Source organism: Tupaia chinensis, unplaced genomic scaffold (genome assembly GCF_000334495.1).
Source record: "Tupaia chinensis unplaced genomic scaffold, TupChi_1.0 Scaffold000152_1, whole genome shotgun sequence".
NCBI classification, from domain to species: Eukaryota; Metazoa; Chordata; class Mammalia; order Scandentia; family Tupaiidae; genus Tupaia; species Tupaia belangeri.
The window spans coordinates 1,158,458-1,164,685 of record NW_006159623.1 but is presented as its reverse complement, the minus strand read 5'-3'; the positions used below and the strand labels follow the sequence as shown (position 1 = coordinate 1,164,685).

Here is a 6,228-nt window from a genome sequence, read left to right as displayed (position 1 = left end):
ATCTTAGCCCTCCAAAGTCACAATAAGAAAAAAAAATCTTAAAATTGAATAGCGGTATTTATAATTTACAAATTTCTGGAATATAACTTATTTGATACTACAAATATTCCCTGAGCTTTATGATAGGCAAAATTCATGGAAACCCTCACCCTTATATAATTCCATCTCCTTTGGGTATGAGTAGAAATATCACATTTATGGGTCCAGCCCTGTAGCCTAGAGGTTAAGGGAAGTGGATTCCACATGGCTAACTGCAGTTCAAATCTCGGTTCTGGCGGCTTGAAAAACACACTATGGGCATATGTATACATGGCCCAAATCCCAACAGGATGGAGAAATGGAGAGAAGAGGATGCAGCAGGACCACATCCAGTTAAGGGTGTTCTCGCTCTCTTTCTTTCTCTCTCCCTCTTGCTTTCTCTCTGTTTCCCTCTGGCAAACACACATGCCCTCTGGCGATTAAAAAGAAATCACAGCTGGGATCATGTTACATTATGGGGCAAATGGGAGATCATCCTAGTGGGCCTGATTTTATTAGGTGAGGCCTTTAAAAGAAGATATTCTCTCTGTCTGACTACAGAGAGGAAATCAGAGTCATGTGCCCCAGCAAGTCTATAAGGAAACCGACATCCATGTTGTGAATTGCCGAGTGGGGCCACACGTAAGAAACTTTGGGTAGCCTTAGAAACTGACAGTAGTTCTTGGCCAACAGCTGGCAGGAAAATGGGGACATCAGTCTTAACCGCTTCAAGGAGATGAATTCCACCAATAATTAGTAAGCTCAGAAGAGGACAAAGAGCTTCAGATGACAACTGGAGCCATGGCCAGCATCTTAATTTCAGCTCATTGAGGCTCTGATTAGAGAATCCAGCCACACCATGCCTAGACTTCTGATAATAAATGTTTTGTTTTAAATGTATGGTAATTCGTTACAGAGTCATAGAAAAGTAATGCAGTCCTTACAACACTGAAGTACAGTGGTAGATGGTAGGAGGATAAAAATGGATAAAGCACAGTCCTTGTCTTTGAGACACTCATTGACCCGTGGAGAGCAGGAAGAGGCAAGTGCAGTAACTGCGGGAACTGGAACGTGTGGGAAACGGTACAGCAGCCAAATGGGCAAGGTGGCAGGAGAGCTTCCTGAGGCTTAGACCTGAGCCAGGCCTTGATGGCAGAATCGAAGTGAGGGAGCGGGGCGGGAAATGAGGAGGGTACTCCATCCTGAGGGAGCAGTCTGTATAAAATGACGATGTGGAAGGACATGACAAAGTGAGAAAATGGCAGGTAGTTCTATGTAGCTCATGAAGGAGATGAAACTAGCAAGGTGTTTAAGGGTCTTAGCTACTGTGCTTTTCCCCTAGTGACTGTCGCTTCCCTTGCTTGCTGCCTTCACCCAGTCAGCCCACCCCCCACCCAGATCCTAATCCCCACAGGGTTATTTGGCCTTCCCACTCCAGTCTGTCACAGCCCTTCTTCCAGTCCTTAAGAATGCAGAACTTGGGACCAGCAGATGGCGAAGCAGTTACATTGCTGGACTCCTATGTAGCCAACCATTGTTTGAGTCCCAGATCCAGCAGCTTAAAACTCATACCAGGTTCGGGAACCAGCAATTACCGAAATGGCTTTGTCACTGGACTCCCACGTAGTTGACTGTGGTTTGCGTCCCGGACCTGGTGGCTTAAAACTCACGCCGGGTGCGTGTGCATGCGTGCCCAAGATCCTGAGAGGAGAATGGAGGAGAAGGGATTGCGGCGTGACCATCCCCCCTGGAGGGTGATTTCTTGCTTTCTGTCTCTCTGTCTCTCTCTGTCTGTCTGGCGAGCGCACGTGCCCTATAGCGAAAACCTCTCCCCCCGCCCCCCCCAAAAAAAAACTCATACCAGGTGCACGTGTGTGCATGCCCAAAATCCTGGGAGGAAAATGGAGAAGGAATGTGGTGTGGCTATCCCCCCTGGGGGGGGGATGATTTTTTTTGCTTTCTGTCTCTCTGTCTCTGTCTCTTCAGCAAGCACCCTATAGCAAAAATCTCTCTCTCTCTCTCTCTCTCTCTCTCTCTCTCTCTCTCAGAAAAAGAAAAGAAAAGAATGTGGAGCTCAGTAGTCCCCTCTGCTGGTTCTGCAGGATATTCATCCCCCTCGGTATCAGGGGGTGCCATGGACAAGATCTCCCACTCATGGGTCTGGGTATCCTGTGTGTTTTTTTCCCCTCTCTTCTCCAGGCAGGGCAATAATTATGTAGCCGTTAGGTCCCAAGGTTGCTGATCCTTCTCCTGGGCCACCACTTGGGAAATTATAAGACTTTCTCTTAGTGTCTACTCAGCTACGGGGACAAGAATGTATTTGTTTCCTTCAAAAAGCTGGGCTAAACAGAGAGCCTGGAGGTTCATTCTACTGAAGCATTTCTTTCCTGAGTATAATCACATGGCTATAGTGTATAGAAGGTGCAGAGATGAAAGGTGAAATAGCATTCATCCAGACAACAAATTTCTATTTTTCTGGAGAGGTTTTTTTGTTTTTGTTTTTGGGTTTTTTGTTTGTTTGTTTGTTTGTTTTGCTATAGGGTGTGTGCACTTGCCAGAAAGACAGAAACAGAGAGACAGAAAGCAAGAAATCCCGGGGGGATGGCCACGCCACAATCCCTTCTCCTCCATTCTCCTCTTGGGATCTTGGGCATGCATGCACATGCACCCGGCGTGAGTTTAAGACACTGGGTCTGGGACTCAAACCATGGTCGACAACACAGGAGTCCAGCGACATAACCATTATGCCAACTGCTGGTCCCCAGATAACAAATTTCTTTCTTTCTTTTTTTTCTCTCTTTTTGGAGAGGTTTTTGTTATAGGGCGCGTGCGCTCTCCAGACAGACAGAGAGAGACAGAGAGATAGAAAGCGAGAAATCACCCCCCAGGGGGGATGGCCACACTGCAATCCCTTCTTCTCCATTCTTCTCTCGGGATCTTGGGCACATATGCACACGTGCCCGGTGTGAGTTTAAGCCACCGGGTCCGGGACTCAAACCACTGTTGATTACGTGGGAGTCCAGCGACATAGTCATTACGCTAACTGCTGGTCCCCCCAGATAACAAATTTCTGATGTTAGAATTTCTCATAAACAAAAATCCCAAGATATACCTAATATACATTTAGGATGTTCAAACTAAAGTATCAGTTAAGGCACCAAGAGACAATAGGTGCTACATTCCAACAAACACTAAATCACATGGGATTGTTGGAGACTTTTTTTTTTGTTTGGAGGATTTTTTTTTCTTTTAAGAAAAGGTATGCTCTCCCTTAGTTCCCACCAAAGAGAAAGGTTGGAAGTTGCCTTATTTGATGGGAGAGAGAGAGACATACGTGGAACTCATTGGAAGGTCAAATATATATCCTAGAGTAGGAAGAACACAGTGGTCTAACACTTACGGGAAATCATGCGAGAGCTGGGCTAGCTAGCAACCTCCATGGCAGGCCGAGGGCAGATCTTATTATTCCCAGTTTGCCCAGGGGCAGAATGTGTGCGTGCGTGTGTGTGTGTGTGTGTGTGTGTGTGTGTTTCCTCATGGGCCAGATGTGGGCCAAATGTGAGGGGATGGCACAAGGACCCCTTCAGTGCAGGCAGGCTTTAGAAGAGGGGGGGGGCGGAGGGGAGTAGCTAGTTCCCAACAGGCTGAGGAGGCTGCTCAAGTAGAGTGCATTTGCCCAAACCAAGGGGACTCCTGAGCAGACATCACCCACTTAGGGTGCAGTCTCCCAGAAATCTGTAACCTCCTCTGGGAAATGTGTCTGCTTTAAACATTTACCAGGTCCACAAAGCAGGACGCCAGCTTACACATGCTATTCCAGTAAGAACATCCCCAGCTCTCCCCACTTCTCCTGCCTTCTACCATCCCAGCCTAGAAGGATCAGAAACTGTTAGGAGCAAGGAGAGAAAGACACTCCCCTTCCTCGGTTTCCCACATGCACACGGTTACTCAGTGGGGCAACAGGTAAGACTTTATTTTAAACCAAGTCCTAAGTTTTGATCGACATAGGGTTGGATGCACTAATCACGATTTAAAGTGACTGTTCCTGAGAATGCTCTAAAGAGTTCTGACACCTGGGACCAGCAGTTAGCATAATGGCTATGTTGCTGGACTCCCACGTAGTCGACCATGGTTCGAGTCCTGGACCCAGTGGCTTAAACTCACGCCGGGCGCGTGTGCGTGCATGCCCAAGATCTCGAGAGGAGAATGGAGGAGAAGGGATTGTGGCGTTGCCATCACCCCTGGGGGGTGATTTCTCGCTTTCTGTCTCTCTGTCTCTCTGTCTGTCTGGCAAGCGCATACGCCCTATAGCAAAAACCTCTCAAAAAAAAAAAAAAAAAAAGAGTTCTGACACTGCTTGGATTTTTATCTTAAATAGAATAAGAAAATTCCCCATCTAATACATTTTATAGAGATAATGGGAATGTATCCCATATTCAGAGTATTAGTTACCTGTGCTTAACTTTTTGAACCTATAAATCTTCAATTAATTCATTAATTCATTTATCATATCTTACTGGACAGAGGGCTGTGGTCATCTGACCAAGAGTCTTGGAGATCTTCCATAATCCCTCTGGTCCTAATAGCTGGCAAAGTGAAAGGCAGATATTTAGAAACGTATATATCTAAAAGGTGGCTTGATTATCCCACTGTTGACAAGAATCAGAAAATCTGTCATTTACAACAGTCATTTTCATGTGATATTGTAGCAGCAATTACTTTCTCTTCTGAAATTATGTTTGTATGGATCAATTCTTTCTTCTATGAAGAGTAACTTTGACACAAAAAGCTCATCACCCACCTCTAAAGGAAAAAGTGATACCACCTTTTTTCTCCCCGTAGCTAATGCTTTAAGAAGGAGTGAAATAAACATTGAATTTGGGGTTTCATGTTGCTCTCTTAGAATAGTTCCTGTGTGGGAACCAGCAGTTAGTGTAATGGCTATGTCACTGGACTCCCACGTAGTTGACCGCGGTTCGCATCCTGGACCCGGTGGCTTAAAACTCACACCGGGCGCGTGTGCATGCATGCCCAAGATCCCGAGAGGAGAATGGAGGAGAAGGGATTGTGGTGTGGCCATCCCCCCTGGGGGGTGATTTCTTGCTTTCTGTCTCTCTGTCTGTCTCTGGCTGGTGAGCGCAGGCGCCCTATAGCAAAAACCTCTCAAAAAAAAAAAAAGAATAGTTCCTGTGCCTCTTTTTTTCCAGATGTCTCATCATAACATATAACACTCTAAGGGCTTACCAGAACATGACTCTCTACCTGTGTTGTGGGAAAACAAGGGTTCTCTCAGACTAAGATTTTTTTGATGGTTGTTGTTTGTAGTAATAACGGCAGTAATCTCATGGACTTCTGACAGTAAGACTCACAATGTGGCCAGGCTTCAGAAAGCACATTTAAAGAGCCATCAGAAACTGAGACAGCAGCCTTCTCACAGTGCCTCGGCTTCCTTCTTCCCCTGTTCTCGCCTGGTCTCCAGCTCCCCTGCTTGTGCACCCTGTCTGCTTCTTCCTCATGATGGCAGCTCGCTCATTTGCTCCATTCAGCATGACCATGGTCTGAGCCTCTCAGGTTCTTTATGTCAAAATCCAAAAAGGGGAATTTTATTCAGCTTGTATTTTATAGCCACCCAGGTCAGAAGTGGCCACCTTCATGACAGAAGCCCATCCCTGGCTCAGTAAGCTCCGGGAGGCAAGAGCCTGTGTATGCAAGTCATAGTCACAGACACTCCGCAGAGAATGGAAGCAAGGCAGGCCGTGAGGAGTGACTCTGGTGCACATCCAGAAAGTGCAAGTATCCCATATTCAAGAGAAGTCCAGAACAGTTTGGTAGTTCATTTCTATCCTATTTCATTAGTGAAATGAGAACTTGAGCCAAGGCAATGAAAGTTAGAAAGAGAGAAGATATTTACGAGTGGGTTGACAAACATCATGATCGACTAGATCGGGGTGTGAGGTGGAGTAGAGAGAAAGCATGGAGTCTGGGATGACTCCCAGTCTTGCTTTAGCTATTAGGTGAATGCCAGTACTTATTCTCTGGGATGGAGAGTATAAAAGGAAGGGAAATTTAGTTTTGGGTTGTGCTTGGTGGACGCGAAACATGAAATATGGTGAATTTGCCATCCTGTGAGACATCCCGATGAAGTTGAAAATACAAAACAGAGACCTGGGCTGAAGATACAGATTTGAGAGCCCACTGAGTGAGGTTGAA

General features: G+C 46.1%; 1 protein-coding gene across 1 annotated transcript in view; it reads left to right on the top strand.

Moving 5' to 3' along the window:
• The window catches only part of MARCHF3 (membrane associated ring-CH-type finger 3), a 225,392-nt gene that overhangs the window by 24,761 nt on the left and 194,403 nt on the right, over positions 1-6,228 (top strand). The window lies entirely within an intron of this gene.